Genomic DNA, 17598 nt, shown 5'->3' with positions numbered 1-17598 from the left:
GGAGCAAATTTGCTCCCAGTCAGCCCCACTGTTAGGGGGCCAGCCTCAGGCTAGCCCCAGGGCTCCAAGGCCAGGAGCCTCCTCTGCCCCAGGACTGGGCGGGCTCTATGCCCACCCCAGCCCCAGGCCCTTAAAAGCCTGCAGGTACAGTGAGCCCTGGGGCACAACAGCAGAGACTCTGAGGCCATACCAGGCCACTGTGTCCCCGTGTGCAGACCACAGGCCAGCTGTGCCAGCTTGCCTACACCCCGGCACTTCTGCCTGGCACCATAGTGCCATGCGGCTGCCAGGCCCACGCTGTCTAGGCCTGCAGGCTTCTGAAGGCTCCTGCCAAGCTTGTCAGGACCCTGGCTTAGCTGCAGGCAGCTCCTGGCTACTCAGACTAGCTCCATAGGTAACCCCTAGCAGCCTGCTCAGAGCCTGCAGGTGCTATGGCACAACACCTCACTGTGCGGCACCCAGTCTCACACTGTACCCCTGTGCTGGGTGCTGCAGGCAGCTGCATGGGTCTGGCAGCACAGGGACAGCTACACAGAGGCCCAGAGAACTGGTGCAGAAGGCCCAATGGCATTATTATCACCCATACTACACCCTGTGGCAGAAATGCCACCGTCTGTGTCCCTCTCCAGAAATCTCTCTGCCAGCGTGAGAGGCTGGTGTTGAATTCCTCAGGGAGGGGGATCTTCCTCCCTGCCTACATAACAAAAGCCTGGTGCCTCGGATGTGGATTCTCTGGTCACCTGGGGAGGGGGAGGGAAAAGCCCTGCTCACTGGCCCAGGTGACCCGTGATGCTTTTTAAATTGGCTGGCTAGTGGCCAGCACTGGCAGCTTCGTGGGTGAGTGCCCAGCACGGGCAGCTTCGATTGGACTGGGCTGCTGAGGTCAGAGAGGTTATAAAAAGGTCCGGTCCAGGAAGAAGGGTAGCCATTAGCCATGCGGTCACCCAGGTAAATCTGAAACAGGCTCCCTCCTCATAACCGCATGCTCAAAGAGTGACCTGCCTCCAGAGGAAAACTCCAGCCACCTCTGGATGATGCGTGTGAGTAAGCTACTCGAGATCCAACTAGATATTTAGCTTACAGTAACTCAGATGCGTGATCAAAAGGGCTACCTCAGCCTTGCTGGTTTGGTCTATGGGATTCCTCTGATATTCCTCTGATATTGCTGATACTGCTCTACCTTTTACCCTGTTTTCACCCTACCCGCTGTAATCAGTAAAGTTCTCCGTTGTGACCGGTGTGGGAGACTTATTGAGGGGTGAGTCTAAATTATGCCTAGGAGGCCCCTTAGGTCTGTGGACTAAGGGAGACTTTCCTATTAAGCCCCTGACTTGGGGAAGTGCCCCAAGTGCCTGTATTGGGTCTAGTACCCATTGGACGATCAGGCCTGTGTTTTCCAAGGTGCGCAGAGCCAGAATTGAGTCCAGAGCCTTGGATGGTGGCAGCAGGAACCCCAGGGTAGCGGGTGTGCTCCAGGGAAGGGGTCGACGAGACATGAGGCACCCCAGGGAGGGCACTCAGAGCCTGGAAGGTGGTTGGGCGCAGTGAGGTGGGCGGCTCAACCCAGGAGTGCCCCCTACTGGCCCGCCACACACCCCAACACCTGGGGCCCCAACTGGTCACAGAAAAACTGGAGACCTTGTGGTGCTGTGGGGTGAGGCTGAAGTACAGCTCCAGTTCACATGGGGTGAGTGCTCCAATGCCCATGTCTACAAGGGGCTGTCAGGCCAGATGCGGGAGCACCAGCACAACCAGTCGGCACAGCAGTGCCATATAAAGGTGAAGCCCTTGTGGTCACGCTGGTCACTATGACCAACTACAATCATCAGCTGGGGAGTGCCCACAACTCCATGCCCTTTATGTGGCAGTTGATAGAGATCCTTGTGCCCCAGGACCCAAGCCACAGCCATGCTGTGTACAGCAGCATGGGCAGCCTGTCCAAGCCCCCACTCCAGCCTGGCACCTTTGGTGATGTGTCACTGGGGGAGGGCCCCTTGAGTACCAGTAGCCTGCCCTGCTGAGCTCCCCACCCCTAGCCTCCACCAGCAGCTGAGGGAGCGCTGGCCAGCACTTGCCCCAACAGTTCAGCAGTCTCAGGCTCAGCTCCAGCCATGAGGTGTGGCTGACCATGTCACCTCCAGGTACGAGCTGCACCAGCTCCTCCCTAGGGGAGGCCCATGGTTGGGCACCCACACACCACATCCCTCTGCCCAAAGACAACACTGGGAGCCACATGCTGTAACCACCAGCCAGAACCCACTGGAGCCACTAGGCACACCTGCCCAGCCCACATGGTAAGCCTTTCACTGGGGGGAGGACCCTCCCCACCCCAGCTCCAGCCCCAGCAACTGAGCCCAACACCAGCCCCAGCCCTGGCCCTGGCCCCGGCCCTGGCCCCCACTCCCTGCCCAGGCCAGTTGTGTTCCTGTGGTCCCAGGTTCCCCACCCCCGACAGGGAGGTGGGAGATGGCAAGAAATTTTATTGAGCAGCCTGTTCCCCCAGAGATAGGCAGGCACAGGCCTCTCACATGCTAAGAAATGCATTGATGCTGGTGGCAATGTCCTCCTTGGCTGCGGAGGGCAGGGACATGTAGCACAGCCACAGGTAGCACTCCAGGCAGTGGTGGAGGTTGCAGGTCAGCCCAGGCTTGCCCCCTGCACTGTCAAAGCTCACAGTCCTGTTCCAGGTGTGAAGATTTGCCCGGAGCACCATGGTGATCAACAGCAGCAGGATGTACTGGGTCAGGCAGCCCTCGGTCTGTGCAAATAGCTTCTTGCTCAGCACCCAGGGAACATGCAGCAAGGACATGCTCAGAGCACAGCGCCAGTGTGAGGTGGGGGGGTGGGCTGGTTCCAGGGTGCCTCCCTGGAGAACCCCCTACGGGGAGGGCAAGGGCACAGACAGCTCTTCAACCCAGTCATCTGGGGCCCCATGCCCTCTGAGCCCAGGCGATGTGGGCTTTCTGGCAGTACAGGACAGGAGCTGGGCTGCAGGATGAGAAGGCCAGTGGGGTGGGGTCTGGAGCTGTGGCAGCAAGTGCTGCCAGGAGCCTGGCCTGTCCTGGCCTGGGAATGGGGTGAAGGGGGCAGGCTGTCCACACACAGACAGCACCCAGCAGCCTAGCGGCCCCTGGGGAGCAAGTGGCATGGGGGCTCAGCCAGTGGCCGCCTGGGCCTCGGCCTGCCCGCCCAACTTACCATGGTCCCTGGGCATTCATGCATGCCTAACCCGTGATTTGAGGCTGGGCACCTTACGGCCCCTGGTACAGAGCATCTTATCTCAGAAATGTTGCAAACGCTCACAAATAGCTTATTTCTCATTATTCTGCAGGACCTGAGGCTTTAGGTAGGGGAGAAGCTGCAGCTGGCAGCAGCTGGGATTCAGGCTGAGGGTTGTTGCTGCCCATGTCTGGGGCCCTGTAGATGTGCCAGCTCTGCAGGAGGAGGATCCAGGACTGTACCCTTCTCCTGGACTGTCTGGTGAACGTGTGGGCCTGGTGGGTAGAGAATGTCACCCATGAGGACACGTGGAACCAGGTGGACCAAGAATTCTGGGTACAGTTCCTGGCCCTGGACCATGAGCATATGGAGGCCCTGCAAGAGAAGAGTCTGCTTGTGGCCAGGGCAGTGGAGGCCACAGAGGATGACCACTGGGTGTTGGACACTGTCCTGGCCTTGGTGGTTGGTTTCATGCTGCCCACTGCCCTACCCCTGACCACAGCCCCACCTGAACCCTTGCAGCAGCCCATTGCCTAGCAGCAGGCCCCCTCATGGGCCTGGGCAAAGGTCCAGTGCCACCTCCACGGACCAGGAGTCCCAGGCCCTGCCCCCTGCCCTGGGTCCCCTGCCACCCAACCCCCCACCTGGGACCAGCACCACCAATCCCCTTGACTCTATGTGGGCAAGGAGTCGGAGCTGCCTGCAGAGGGCCCAGGACCATGTGTCGGCTCTGCTGGCTTTGAACACTGGCTGCTGGAGGGGGAGCTGCCCATGTTGGGGGACCAGCAGCTGCCATCACCTCTGGGTGAACCCCACACCTGCCAACCTCTCTGTGGTGTGTGCACTGGAGTGCTGGCTGCCCATCCTTGGGCTCTGCCCCATAGATGCCCCCACCCCAGAAACACCCATCTCTGGAGGGTGGCCACACAAACCACCACATTGTTGTAAATAGTTTGCACATGGAAGAGGGTGTTTTATTGTTGATGGGTGAGGTGGCTGGTGGAGGGGCTCTGTTCTTGGGGAGAAAGGGGAGAGCGGAGCCTGTTTGTTGGGGAGGGATGGGGAGAGGGGGTCTGTTTGATGTGAGGGGAATAAAAACTGTTGTTCTGAGACATGTCTGTGGTGAGCATGGTGTTGGGTGGGGGTGGGAGTAGGGGGAGGTCTTTGGGCAGCGGTCCAAGCGGGCTCTAGCAGGGAGTACAGGAGGAGGTGGTTGGCCAGTGTCTCTTATCCAGTGCCCCTGCCCCTGTTGCTGGGTGTGTGACTCGGCAGGGGGGAGGGGCACTGTTTCTGCCCCCATAGCTTGAGCTATTGATGCCAGGTGTCCTCCACCCACTGCATCTCCTCCGCCCAGGCCTCATGAAACAGCTCCCTCTGGGCCTCACAGATCTTATGCAGCATGCAGGATGCGATGATGACCTGGGGATGTTGTTCTTGGTGAACTCAAGGTGGGTGGACCAGTATCCCTTGAGGTGGGCGAAGGTGCACTCCACCAGGGTGCACATCTGGCCCAGGCACTGGTTAAAATGGGCCTGGTGGCAGTTCAGCTGGCTGGTGAAGGACTGCATGAGCCAAGGCAGGAGCAGGTAGGTGAGATCCCCAGTAAGGAGGGGTGGGACCAGCCCAGTGGCATGTCTGGCACCCCCGGAACAAAGCACCCACTCTGCACCATGGCTGGCAGGACAGATCCAACACATGCAGACGTCATGGGCACTGCCTACCCAGCTACCATTCACATTAGTGAAGGTACTGCAGTGGTCAACAACGGCCTGGAGCACAACACAGTGAAAGTCCCTCTGGCTGTAGTAGGGGCAGTCACCATGGGGAAGACAGATGATGGGGATGTAGGTCCCGTCTGGGGCTCCAATGCACTGGAGAAAGCCCAGGGCATAGAACCCTATCACCACCACCCAGAGCATGGCGTGCCCCAGCATGTCCTGGAGGGTGCCACACACCTCCAGGACAGCCTCCCCAGCAGTGGCCTTGCCCATGCCAAAGAGATGGCCCACATAGAGGCTGGCAGGTGTGGCCAGCTTCAGGAAGGTGAGGGCCAGCCGGGTGGCTCTGGGGAGGGGAAGCCACATGGCAGTGTTCTGTGGCTCCAAGTGCAAGTGGGAGCTGCTTCATGGGTTCCAGAAAGGTGGCCCAGGTCATCTTGAATGCTTCCAACCACTGCTTATCATCCCAGGTCTCCTAGATGATGTGCAGGCACCAGTCCTGGCTGGCCCAGTGGGCCCAGAGTTGGTGGGGCTGAAGGCCCAGGAGGGTGAGGGCAGCCATGGTGGTGGTGTCCAGCAGCATGTCATCATCATCCTTGCTGGGGTCTGAATACCAGGACAGGGTCTAGATGGCAGCTGCACAGTGACGGTGGCCCTGGGATGGTGCAGTGTGCCTGGGCAGGCAGTTGCTGCCCATGGGGGAGCCAGTAGGGCCCAGACAGCCATGGGCCAGTGATCGGTCAGTGTGGTGGGCCACCAAGGCAAGCATGGTGGCCAGCAGAAGTCCAGGACACTGGCCATCACTGCCAGAAGTTGGGGCTGGAGCAGCTGTGGCGTAGAGAGGCAAAGGTAGCAATGAGACAGCTGATACCTGCTGTCCCTGCACTGTGCATGCTCCTCCTGGCCAGGAAAGCAGCTGGCCAGGAAGCAGGGAGCTGGGCTGTCTTTTCAAGATGGCTGCTGGCAGCAGTGGCTGGAGCCTCAAGCTCCCCCTGGTGGTGGCAGGGGCCCATTGCAGGGTTGCAGGACGTGAGAGAAGTTTGCTGCTAGGAGAAGCAAATCTGCTCCCACGTACCTCCATGTATAGATACCATACCATTTATTGCCTGGGAGTGTTTCTTGAGTAGTTGCATTTCTGAGCATGATTTTCACAAACCGCTTCTCATGAGTAGTTTCTTTGGCTTTTTACTTACAAGGCTCTACTACTTTACATGATTTGAAGATCTTATTAATTGAGTTGACTACTAGTAGTGTAACTGGGGATGGGAGGGGAAGCAGAATGGGACCAGTTCCAGGTGCCAACTTAAAGGGGGCACCGGAATGTTGCCCCCCACTTGCCAACTGGAGGAGTGGGTGTAGGGATACCTGGGAGAGGTACGACCATTTTACCTTCCTCCTTTCATGCTTGCCAGAACTTTGCACTGTTGTTTAATCCAATAGTGTCACAATTTAAAATGGTAATATTCTAATATTTTATCTAAACCTGACCCTAAATGCTAAACATTTTACCCTAGCCTGTGCTAGAGAAGTGTTAACCCTGTTTGGAAAACAGTTTAATTTAATATAATCTCAAACACAAACAGGCATACTAAGAAAGTCAATTTCCACTGGCTCCTAGTCCAGAAAGGGCAAGAAATATCAAAGAAGAATTCAAAAACTTCCTTGTGGGAGATTTCTCACCTAATTCTCAGATGAAAGAGGACAAGGTATACTCAGACATGGTTGCATCAGTTTTCGAAAAGCACAGCTACTGTGGTAACAGGCATCTTAGTTATACAAATGAATACAAATATAGGTAGTTAGGCAGATAGCTGGAGACCTTTGGATGCTGATTTAAACCAAATCTGAAACTCTAAATCTTTGGAAGTTCTTTATGAATAGTAGCACATGGCAGCACACTCTCCTCTGGTGAAGCCTCAACATTCGGAATGGAACTGAACCTTCCAAAAGTTCTGGAGTATTCAGATTGAGGCATTTGTACGGTATGCTACAGAGCTAAGGGTTGGTCATAAAGTGCTGGATCATAGCTCTGGATCCAAACTTCTCTCACGTTTCAGGTAGTTCAGATACAGAAGTTTAGTTTAATTCATTTCTAGTAGAAATGTGGGCTGAGTTTTGATGATGAACTAATACAGATAAACATTTTTTGTGAGAATAATAATTGACTCATAGCTATTTGATACTGTGATTTACTGAATATAAGTGAAACTAATACAATTCTTTGTATACAGCCTAGCTTGCATAGATGGTGAGTTACCCTATGCAAAATTCACTCAGTACTGATTACACCATTTGACTCCTCAGATAGATTATGGAATAAAAGGACACTATTAGCAAACAGAAAGCACATGGGCTGGAAAACACATAAGCAAGCAGAAAAACTCATGGTACATGCCAAGAAATCTAGTAACTAGAAGAAAACAGAAGTCACGCTTCCATGAAACATGGAGGAAGGGATAGAAATTACACATAAACTGGTATAAGTGATCAGAAACTGTTCAAATCTGTAACACAACAGAAGTTCAGTGCACATAAACCACTTTCAAAATGGTTGAAACAGGTTTAAGATAAACCTGGATGGATGTAGTATCAGACTTAACTGATTTAGGTTAAATCTGTTTATTGAACATCTGTTCCAGATTCCCCTCCAGATTGAAGTCAACTAACAGTCCTCCAGCATCCCGGGATGCTTTGCACCTCCCACAATCCCTCCCTTTGCAGGGTGGGCAGGCTAGCCTTGGCCCAAGCTGTCTGCTCCAGTGGAGCAGGGAGGCGTGCTCTAGTGTCCCCCAGCTTCTGGCCTGGGCCACTGCAGGCATGTAGCTGCATTTCCAGAATCAGAAGTGCATGTCTGTTCACTTGCTTATTGGCTCAATCTATGCATCTTAGACTAACCTGCAAAGATTGAATTGATTGCGCTCTGAGCTTTTTGACTGTCTGTACTTAGCCACCCCCCTGAACTAGCCCTTCATTTTAGGCCTAATTTTACAATTAAATAGTAAGTATAAGAAGAACTCACAAAAACAGGGTCTGGAAACTGAAGCCATTCTGCACTATTTAGATGCTGATAAACAATAAACAAAAAAATTCTTCCATGTGATTCTTTGTAAACTTGGCCCTTGGAACAGAAGCATTTCCAGCTAGCCAAACAACCGCTAAAGCAGATGCATTAGAGACAAATCTGTTCCTGCTTCAAACATGCCCCAATTTTGGAGCCAGAGTTCAAGATCTAGACTGAAAATACCCAGTTGTGGCTGATGGGCAAGATTTTCAAAATCACACAGCACCCACAATCACAGCCTGAATTCTGAAAGTACCCAGGACACTGGATATGTGTGTGCTGAGCTCTTTTGGAAATCCGGCCATCAGTGCCACAGTGGGACGGTTTGCGGGATGAGCACTTGTGAAAATCTGGCCCCAACTTGGGTGCTTATATATGTAACCCTTCTGCTGAGCACCTGTCAGCAGCAACAAGGGTCAGGTTCAATTTTGGAGTATTAAACATATATTACCTTGGCTTGAGCCCCCACTCAGTCTACCTGGGAAAAACTAAATGAATCACTAGGGTGTCCAATAAAACCAACAACCTTTCTCTTGCAAGCAGGGTAAACACAACTTTCAAATTTATTACAAAGAATAAAGAAAAAACAAAACTAAACACTAACTATAATTTTAAAATACTATAAACTACAAAACAAAGTCTATAGGTGGCACTCTCTTGGGGAGGCTTTATTCATACCCAAGCAGTCTGGGGACTCCCAAAAGGGTAGTTTGGGGGGCCTGCACCCCTATACCTATCCTTCAGCAATGCATTGGAGAGGGGGGCCCACATCAGAGAATCCTATGAGCTGTTCCATGGGTCCACTGTGCTGCAGGGAGCTGCTAGAAAGCATAGGCCCTTCTGCATTGCAAATGGCCTCTGGTTGCGCTGTGTGAAGCTGCAGCATTGATCTCCACTTCCACATGGTGGCTTTGAGGGGTTAACTGCAGTTTCCTGCCCATGCAGAGTTTGGATTAGGACTAGAAACTTTGGGGTGCAATATGCTGATGAAAACTGCAGTTAACCCCTCAAAGCTACCATGTGGAAGTGGCATCACTTCCCTCCCTGCCATGCGTCCAGACCATTGTCTTAAGATTCCCTCCAGGGAATCTGTGGGACCAGTTTGGTGACTGGCCACTTCACCAAGAGGGCTAACCACCTTTAAATTGATTAGTCTGCATTACCAGTGTTCAAATAATATTGCTCCTTAACTGGGGCCCTGTAGTGATGTCAAAAATGTTATTTAAGGGTCAGGCTACTTGGACTGGCTCTCTCTCTTTTTCCTCCTCAGGGGTTCTGAATACTGAAAACTGAATTGGGAGCCAGAAAAGCCTACTTCCCCTGGTGGGGGGAGTCTCCCCTCGCTCTTCACTGAAGAAGCAAACTGGTCTCACAGGTTCCCTGGAGGGAATCTTAAGACAATGGTCTGGACACATTTGGGGGGAGGGGGATGATTCTTTTTCAGTCCCATAAAAAAACACAGCATACAACGACCAATCACACACTTTACCACACACAACCCCAAGTGTGTGTGGGTGTTACATATAGTAGCAAGCTATTTTGAAAATCTGGCCCCAGTTACAGGCTGTAGGCACTTGAAAATCCAGCTGTATGGTGATAGCAGTAAAACCTCTGGCCCAACCATTTTCAGAGGGAGTTCAGACTCAAAAGCTGAATCTGAATTTTGCAGTAGAAACCCATCTCTGCTATCTAATCTAGCCATTTTTTTGCATTTCTTCCTGAAAAGTTTTCCTATATTAATAAACTCTAATTGAAGGAACATTAGGAAGCAGAGAACATTCTCTAGGGTTTATCAACTAGCTCAGGTTAATGATCTAAAAGCACCTCTTTCTAGGCAGGCCCTAATCCCTGGGGTATGTCCTACTCTTCAGTCACATGTGTGTAAGTATCACCCACATCTTCCTGGGCCAGATCCTCAAGTCATTCATCAGCAGGACTCCCACTGACTTCTATTCTTCTTGACTCTTCTCCAATGAGGATGGAGTAAAATCTGAGCATGATTTTCACAAACCGCTTCACAGAAAGATTAGCATTCTTAGGAACAGTGCTGGCAACACTCCTACGAATGCAGCCCAGTATGCTGTTAGCCTTCTCCACAACAAGGACACACTGTTGGATTATATTCAGTTTATTGACCACTGTAACCCCCAAGTCCTTTTCTGTAGAGCTGCTGCTTAGCTAGTCAGTCCCCAAGTCTGTAGTGATGCATGGGATTGTTCTGTTCTAAGTGCAGGACTCTGCACTTGGTCTTACTGAACTTCATGAGATTTCTTTTGGTCCAATCATCCAATCTGTCAAGGTCTCTCTGAATCCTAGCCCTACCCTTCCACGTAGCTACTATTCCCCCCAGGTTGGTGTCATCTGCAAACTTGCTGAAGGTACATTCCATTCCATCTTCCAGATCGTTGATGAAGATATGGAACAAAACCAGCCCTAGAACTGACCTCTGGAGCATTCTTGATACCTGCTGTGAATTAGACATCAAGCCACTGATAACTACCCTTTGAGCCCAATGATCCAGCCAGTTTTCTATCCACCTTACAGTCCATTCATCCAACTCATACTTCCTCAGCTTGCTTGCAAGAATGTTGTGGGAGACCATATACAAAAGCCTTGCTAAAGTCAAGGTATATCACGTCCACTGTTCTCCCCACATCCACACAGAAGAGTAAGGGGAGAGTGGAGGAGCAAGAGTTCCTGTACTTAGACTGTACTTTTTCACTGCTTTGCACCTCCCCTTGCTTATCTTTTAGTGAACCTCAGGAGCTGCAACCCATCAGCTGAGAAACATGGGTCAAGGTGTTACTGTCCCTTTGACAGGAAAGGGGTGAGCTGATAGAGTGGGTGGAACTTTTGAAGCATATAAAAAACCCAATGTCCACAGGGGACAAACTAAGAAAGTGTAATACTTGCAATTATTTGCTTTATTTCCCCAATAAATTTCAAACTTGACTGCCAGCTCGAACAGGAGAATGCCTGTAATATGATACAGGCTAAAAAGAAAACAGCTGTTAAATTGGTAAAAGTTTCAACCCTTCTCTCCTCTAAATGGCTGCAGAAACTGGAGAGATGCAGCACTTCGAGAAAGTTCTCAGTATCTCAAAGGAGCCAGGCAATGCCTTGGCTAACAATATTGCCTTGGATAATAATATTTGTCTTGTTAACCTGTCAAATGTATCAAGGTGTATAGAGTTTGCAGCAATAATATCCCAAACCTCCCCTCTCAGTGATACTTCAGTGCTTGTCAGAGGTGACTTGAGCAGGGTGCAGGGCCCAGGGCAAATCAGCCTGTGCGGGGCCCTATCATGAGGAAGCCGGTGGTGGATTTGGCTGGGGAGGGCTGCCAAGTGGCCAGTGGTGCCGGATTTGGCGGTGGATGCGGCAGCAGGGGGAGGGGGGGGCTGAGTAGCCCTATGTAAAGCCACTGGCAGTGTGGAATCACCGTGGCCACTCCACCCAACTCTGTGGGGCCCCCCAAAAGCGCAGGGCCTGTGGCGGCCACCCCAATTTGCACCCCACCCCGCCAGGGACAGCACTGGTGCTTGTTCCTGTTAATGTAAGGCCAGGTCCTCATGTCACGTAAATTAGCATAACCCCACTGAAATCAGTAGGCAGTCAAGTCAGTGGGTTTACACCAGATTATAGGAGCTGTAGACCAGACTTGTGTCTATTAAAGCTCTCTTTGGTTCTTGATCTCACCCCAACCTGATGGAAGACATAGAACTACAGCTGCTCAGCTTAAAAAATTGCTCTGAAGGGCTTTGGCATTCACCAGAGTCACATTCTGTTTCTCCCTTTAATTTTAGCATCTGTCCTTCCTTCCATTCATTTGAGAGATATGAGGGAAGGAAGAAGAGAACAACAGCTGAGGGAGGGAGACAAAATGCAGCAATTCAATTGTAACCCGGGTGGTACATAGAAAGGTATCCCCTCTCCAAATGAAGGGATGGTCAGTGGGTTGCAGGTATGCTGAGGGAAGCGTGGCTGCCTAGCTGTATGCAGCTCCCCTCCTCTTCCTACAGAGCAGAGAGCCAGGACATTCAGTGAATCTTAACTATGTATAGATTTAATATTAATAAATAATTTACAACTTATAATTATCAACTTATATACACATACAAATATATATACACAGTTATAAATTCACCCAAACCCACTCTAATTAACCCTAAACCCATGCATAGGCCTGGTTCCCTGTGGCCTTTGGGTTAGACTGCAACCCTGACCCTCTTTCAGTGCCTTGAAGGGCCTGAAGGAGAGGGGGCACTCACGGATAATACAGGGTCTAGTTGATGGACCAGTAACAACACAATTGGCAGTCATGGGTTAACAGTTTTCATAAGGGGTTACATCACATACAACACATTTACATAAAACACTTCATACAATGCCCAGTATACCAATACCGGGCAGATTATAACACTCTCCTAATATAATAATAAAGGTGCAGGGTTACCCCAGTGATCCCAACAGCATAAAGGAGAAAAAAAACCCAGAATGCAACAGTGGCATACAGCTGTGCCCAATGAAGAAATGACAACACGGAGGGAAACCCCATCACCCTATAGGGCACCCTTGACTCCGTTCAGGCTACTCAGCTGGCAGGGTCCTAACCCAGGGATTCCACCCCCCACCACCCCTCCCAGCAAGCTGGAGCCCTGAATCCCTATCTTTGCCCACTGTCCCCCACAATGGGAGGGCACACAGAGCACTGTACATAGTCCGCACAGGGAAGAAGGTGCTTTATTGGTGGTGGGTGGGGTGGTTGGTGGTGGGGCTCTGTGGGTCAGGGGGGAGAGGGAAAGAATTCTGTTGTTCAGGATGGAGGGAGGAGGGGATCTGTTGTTCAGGAGGGAGGGTGATGGGGCCTGTTGTTTAGGAGGAAGGGGGCAGGAAAGGGCCTGTATTTGTGGAGGGAAATAAAGTGCTTTCCAATGTCTGCAGTGAGCATGGTGCTAGGGGTGCATGGTGGGCCTGGGGTCTGTGGCCATCCATCCAGGTGGCCTACAGCAGCGCCTGTTGCACCCGGTATCCTGGCCCCTTCTGCTGGGGGTATGGTTTACCAGAGGCCTCAGTGGTGAAGGCCCACCACTGTTGCCACCACTGCAGCTGGCACTCCTAGTGGCAGGCGTCCTTTGCCCTCTGTGCCTCCTCTGCCCAAGCGTTGTAGAAGAGCTCTCCCCAGGCCCCACAGATCTTACGCAGCATCCAGGCTGCAATGGTGACCGGGGGATGCTGGCCTTCACATCCTTGAGGCAGGCAATGAGTGCACACCGCCTTCAGGTGGCTGAAGGCACACTCCACCAGGGTGCGGGTCCGGCCTAGGCACCAGTTAAAATGGACCTGGTGGGGGTCCAGCTGGCTGGTGTAGGGCCACATGAGCTAGGAAAGGAGTGGGCAGGAGGGGTCCACTATGATCCCAGATCAAATGCATGTGTAGATGCACTCTGGGTCTACTGTTCACTGCTCCCATAAGAAAGAGCTTGCAGGATTGGGTCCACTATGAGACGCTTTAGTGATATCTATCTTAAGTCTTGATTCAGCAGTGTTTAAGCCTATGCTTTAAGTATGGCCTAACAATTGTAACGAGGCCAGGTACTTAAGCAGTTGCCTAACCTTATGCTTATTGGTTGCTCATGACCTTCAAATTAGCATAAAATCTGTTGACAATATAAATTAAGCCTGAGTGTTGCTTATCATGTGCTTGCATGGTGGCACAGCCTCAGAGCCCAGTCATGACTCAGGACCCCACTGTGCTAGATGCTATACAACCACAGAGAAGAGAGATGACTGATAGCCCATAGAGCTTCCAGTTTAGGCAAAGCACATACAATCTAACCAGGCAAATATAAGAACCAGGAGGCTTTTGTTTGCTCTTTGGCTGAGAATTTAGGATTTTTTCTTAGATTTATTCACTCCAAGGATGTTTAGGTGAAGCCTATTGCTGGCACAGGGCTCTATTTTATATTGTAAAGCTGTAGACAGGATACTCACCCACTTTAGCGGCAACCATTTGTGCTGCAGGATAGCAACAATATGGGTAAATATAGTTTACTGTATATTTGACCCTTGGCTGCTTGGAAAAAGCTACATCTCAACTAACCTTGAGCTGGGCTCTCAGAAACAAACATCTGTAATCACTAAAAGGGCAGGCTGAATTCTTCCCTACTAATAATGGCAATCCTTATTTCTAAGCAGAGTTTGTGTCTTTCCCTTGATTTTACCCAAAAGGCACTGAATGCACAAAGGTGTTTTACTATCTTGCTTGCTTGGAGAAAGGAGGAATTTGGAGCAAGAAAAAGTAGTAAGAAATGTTGGCTCTGGCTCTGAAATTGCTATTCCTTTAAAGGGGGAAGGATGGGAAGTTACAGGAGCTGGTGCTCTGTTACCTGGAGGACTGGGAGCGAGGAACCCAAAATTGGACCTATAAAAACATTCCCGCTTAGAAGAATGTACAAGTGAGAGTCCTCACAAGCATCTGCAATGGGTAGGGATATATGTAAATGTGTGAATGTGTGTTTTTGGGTGCTTAAGGGCTTTTAGGTGCTGAACAGGCGGACACATGCTAGAATAGGTGCGAGTGAGTGACCTTGAATGAATGGGTGGGTATTGACAGGTAGCAGATGCAGGAGGTGAGAGAGGGGAGGAGGACATGGGGAAAGGAAAGGAAATGCATATAAGAGCAAAAAACTGGGGAGATGCAGGGGAGACAGAAAATACAGTGAAGCTGTCAGATAATTACCTAAGGAAAGGAAAATTAAGATACAGAGAAAGGAGGCAAAAAGATACCATCATTTAAGATAAATACATTATATATATATATAGTGTGTGTGTGTGTGTGTGAAATACAGAGCATATATTAAATATCATTTAATATAATAATATAAAATCATATAACCTTGGATTTTAATTTTGTATTTATAACAGGAAAAAAGCGGTATGGAGGCAGAAAGAGAAAACAAGGTCCTTGGATCACATCTTCAACATCTGTTGCAGGGGAGGTTAGTTGCCAATGTTGCAATTAAATACAGGAGCATCCGTGTAAATTACAGGGGTTTTGGTTGATGGGCAGCTCAGTTTGGTTTCCAAAGCAAGTTTGAAAGGAAAGGGAGTAACAGAAGCAATGCCACTGCAGATACTAAGGTAAAACCCACTATGGTAGGTTCTATTGTAGTCATTGAGGGGGTGGGTGTTCATATTACAAATATATGGGGATGCTTGTATACAAGTTTACTGCAAATACAGATGATTGTACAATAAAATATGGGGTTGTTTTACTTGGAGAAAAAATTACTGATTGACTGATGATGAACTATGTCTGGTGTCATATTTCTGGGCACACATGCAAAATTCAAGAATCAGGATTAGTCACTTCCTTTTGACTTGATAAATTCTGCTCTCAGACTAGGCATGCTGCCTATAAGCTCACCAAAATGTCTAAACATGTCAAAATGAGATGTTACCAGTCCAGCATCACAACTGAAAAGTCACATATATGAGACAGAAGATTACTGAAGATGGGAATGCAATCAAAATATAAAGAAGTGCTTCCCATTATATCTGGGGATTCTGTATCTCATTAGCAAGCTCTCACATTGAGACTCACAAGAAAGTATGTTAGTTAGGGGCCTAATCCTGTATTCCTTGCCTACTGAACAGCTCCCACTAAGGTCATGGGCAGTTCTGAGTGCACAAATAATGTAGCAAACCATATAACGTGAAAGATATAGCAGAAAATCAAAGACTTCAGTGGCATCAGGAAATCCCTGATCCTGGATGTTCAGTAAAATCTGTTCATTTATTGGCTCATTTTAAAGTAAGCCTATGAATCTCAAACAAAAAACAAACTTACAAGGAAAGTAAATGTCTGATCAAGTATACTAACACAAATACTTTACTAATTGTCCATTGCAACAAAAGAGACAGAGAGATGAAAGGAAATCTGGGTTCATTTTTAAGATGATTTTTTTACGTTTTAGTAACAAGTTCCCATATATAATAAGCACTAATAAGACAGTATGTGTAAGGTACATAAAGAGGAAACCTCTTAACTTATTTTTCACATGCTGTTTTAAGTGTAATCATTTATAGGAGGATAATAGCATTGTCCCTCTAGTGGCCAACAAAAAACAACATAACTACATAAATGCCATGATTTTTTGTATCATTTGGTCTGTATTGAACTTGGCTGGAAATCTACACTTGTTTTTAGTCTGCTCTCTATAGAAAGAAACATCTAGAATATACTTTGATTTCCTCCTTCCTTAAACCATAAAAAGGATAACACGAATTCCAACATGACCCATTTTACCACAATTAAAAAAAATCTCAAAATGCAGAATGTAAAAGAAAGATTTTAAAAAATATATATTCAAATAATACATCCCTTGGACCAAATTCATCTCAAGTGACTGACTTCAAGGGCTGAATCTGGTATACTTTTTATGCAATTCCATATCATCAAAATGAACACTTTTCTTTGTTTTGCTTTAAAATAGCTAGTTAGTTTCTTCCTCCAAGTGGAAGCAGTAATATCCATGGACCTGATTCTCATCTCACACTGGTTTCATACCAGCATAATTCTGTTCACTCCACTACTGTTGCTCTTACACTGGTGAATTTGAGAAAAGAATCAGATTTGCTGGTACAATATGTCAGTCAATATCATACTGCATCTCTCTCGCCCATTTACTATAGTGAAATTGTTTTCTTAGCTAATAATCAACCATAATAAAATCACAGTTTCCTCCTTGGCCAAAGTTCTCCAAATAAGACACTACAATTATACAGACAATCCTTCTACACAGATTACTCAATACCCCTGCTTTACTTGTCGCAAACACTTCCATTGCAAGTGCAAGGATTTTCTGTTTCTTGTGGTCATTAAGGAAAAATACAATCTTGCAAGTATTCAGAATTTTTATGGTTCTCACTAAAAGCCCTGCTTGGAGGCCAGCACTTACCATTCCTAAAGCAAATCTTCAGTTCCAGACAAGGTCATTTCGCTCTCCAGAATCCTGTCAAAAATCCAAGTTCAAATTTTTTAGCTTCCAACTCCCAGAGGCTGCTGCTGGGAGTAAGCGAGACATTGCTTCTCCAAGGGGATAATTCAGAATCCTCTGCAACAATAGCCTGCTTTCTGCAGCCTCTATCCCAGTACGTCAAGTGGCAGTGCCTCAGTACAATTCCATCTGCTCACGTCCGGCATCCAAAATGGACTTAATGCCAAGCAACCCGAGAGAGGCTTCCCATGCAGTTGACAAACGGTCCTGACAAGGAACATAACTCACACATATTTGCTGCTCCACTCTGAGTGCTGGCCTGGCAAACACAAGACTTTCTCCAACTCTTAAGCAATCAACCAGTCTTTTCCTCCTTCCCTCCCTCTCCCAGGTAATCCCACAGGAAGCTTGCTCTGATTGGCTGAAGGCACTCAGGAACATATTTGCATTTAAAAAGCATGGGGGGGTCCCCCTTCGAGTCTGAAAAAGGATCTGAGATTCAAAAGTTAGGCTCTGCTCTCTCTCAGTCCTGCTCCTCCTGTCATTGTGTTCACTGGGGAGAGGGACCCATTGCTAAATTAGGAAGGCATATTCTTTC

The 17598-nt window shown here is 49.0% G+C and overlaps 1 protein-coding gene across 5 annotated transcripts in view; it reads right to left on the bottom strand.

Moving 5' to 3' along the window:
- LOC102379236 (protein Shroom3) overlaps nucleotides 1-17374 on the bottom strand; it is a 100696-nt gene extending 83322 nt beyond the window's left edge. For 4 of the 5 annotated variants that reach the window (XM_025192085.1, XM_025192080.1, XM_025192081.1 and 1 more), the window contains exon 1: nucleotides 16962-17374. The gene's annotated coding sequence lies outside the window, so the exon portion shown is untranslated. The remainder of the gene's footprint in view (nucleotides 1-16961) is intronic. The other variant, XM_025192083.1, reaches the window with a different exon arrangement.
- Between the last annotated feature and the right edge of the window lie 224 nt (nucleotides 17375-17598).

Source organism: Alligator sinensis, unplaced genomic scaffold (assembly GCF_000455745.1).
Source record: "Alligator sinensis unplaced genomic scaffold, ASM45574v1 scaffold578_1, whole genome shotgun sequence".
NCBI lineage: Eukaryota > Metazoa > Chordata > Crocodylia > Alligatoridae > Alligator > Alligator sinensis.
Note: the sequence above shows the minus strand (reverse complement) of the source record. Positions and strands in the feature narration are given on the sequence as shown.